Here is a 2,148-nt window from a genome sequence, read left to right as displayed (position 1 = left end):
CTCTCTCTCTCTCTCTCTCTCTCTCTCTCTCTCTCTCTCTCTCTCTCTCTCTCTCTCTCCCTACCTGTGACCCCTATAGCCACTTTATTTTAACCAATAGTGGAATTTCTGATCCTCCTAACTTTATACTTCATTCAATGACCCACCTCACCTACACACACTCTAATCCCAGATGAGATTACAGCCTTGTGTGAACACACTTAATTTTATGATGTGCTGGAGACTGAGGCTCTGTACATGCTGTCAAGTACCAACTACTCCATTCTGGAAATCCTCAACCTCTTGCTTGTATTCTGTTTGTAATAATATTCTTCTTGCTTTGTTTTTCTTAAAACCTTGAAGTTTAAAGTAGTTGTCATTTGATTTAAGTAAAAAGAACCATTTCTAAGAAATGAATATTAATTATTGGTACCCGACTACTTAAAGTTAATAGACAAAACAAAAAGCCTCTACTAGCCACTGAGACCCTACACAGGCAGTGCATGAATGTTATGGTCTTAAACAACTCAATCCCTTTGAGCATCCTCAGTTTGCTTATCAATAAAATAAGCAAAACAATTTACCATTCAAGGGATTTGAATCTTGAATATAAATCCATCATTTTTCAAATATATCATGAAGCTGCAATAGACACCTACCCTGTTAGTATACTGACTGGGTTGTGTAGACTTCCTTTGATCTGTGTAGCCTTTTCTAACTTTTTTGCTTAATCGACTGTTCTAAATCTACTAGAAGTACTAAAATGATGAAATTTCTTTGAACAGTAATGGACTTTTCATCTTTTCCCTTCCATAGCCTATAACTTCATAAGTATGAAATATATAAGACATGAAAAAATGTTTAATTGTCATGTGATTTTTTTCAAAATCTTATGATTTGTCATTACTTTCTTTTGTTTTTGTTTGGTTGGTTGTTTTGCTTTGTTTTGTTTTAAGACAGGGTATCCCTATATAGTCTTGGCTGTCCAGATTTTACCAAGAAATAAATATCAACCCATAGCACCTCACACATGTGAGCATTAAATGCTAAAGCCATGTTCTTACTTTTCAGTTCTAAAAACATTTAATAGAATTCAACATGCACAAACAGAGGCTACAGAATCAAGTATAGGCATTGGAAATTCAGAAATTTCAATGCATAAAACTGAGAAACTGGAAGTTACATGTACTCGACTGTAGACAGACAAGGGACACCATCTTGGCTAGGTAATAAAATAGTAAATTTCCAAAATGGCTGGCTTCTTCTTCAGTCTCTGGACTTGAGACAAAAAGTCTGGCAGTTGCTGCTAGACCAGTTCAGCAAGTTCTAGGCTGGATCAGGACTTATTACCCCAACAGCTGCCAGCCAAGCTTTCTTCAAACTTTCCAACTTTAAATCAGGGGAGAAAAACTCTTCAAAGGCTTTAAAACCTTCATCACTGGAAAGGTAAGTGGTTGGTTGGTTGATAAGGTTGTTTGTTTGCTTGTTTTGGTTTTACTTTTTTGCTTTCCAAGTCCCCACTCTGCTCTGCTGAGAGTCTTTTTTTCATCCCCAATAAATGTCTTTCTTCAATTGATGTTTTCGTCTGCCACTGTCTGTAGCACATAAGGTTTCTCTGTTCTAAGGATTTTTCCTGCCTTTTAATTCTTTAACTGGCAGAGAAAAAAAAAAAGAAAACAGCTCAAGGCTGCTGCATGGTATCAAAACTATTTTATTAACTTGATAAATTAAAGTAGAACGGTGTTGTGTTTATGAGTTTAAGCAGCCTACACACATTTTTAGGGACTTTTATGGAACATTATTTTGCTTCTTTTGTAGCATCAAACATCACTTTTGCATGACTGAGAAGAAAAACCTCAAAATATATATATATATATATATGTGTAGAATCACCTCTTTAATATCATGTATAGTTTCTCAAATGCATTCAGTAACATCTGCTGACTCTTCCTGTGAGTAAATACTGCTGAGATCTACATGACCAAGGGCAGGGGAGCTATTTAGTTAACCAGGTAAGCAAAAAGCTAAAGCAAGCTACTGAAGAATATTCCCCCAAAAGTCTGTGTGGAGAGTGTGGCCATGTATGTACTTACTGGGGAGAGAGAATGAAAGCAAGAATGTAAGACAAGTGGCAGCTCACAAATACTTTCCTCTTTCAGATTTATTCCT

This window comes from Grammomys surdaster, unplaced genomic scaffold, assembly GCF_004785775.1.
Source record: "Grammomys surdaster isolate TR1022 unplaced genomic scaffold, NIH_TR_1.0 752, whole genome shotgun sequence".
In the NCBI taxonomy this organism is placed as follows: Eukaryota; Metazoa; Chordata; class Mammalia; order Rodentia; family Muridae; genus Grammomys; species Grammomys surdaster.
The sequence above is the reverse complement of the archived record's forward strand: the minus strand, read 5'-3'. Positions refer to the sequence as shown.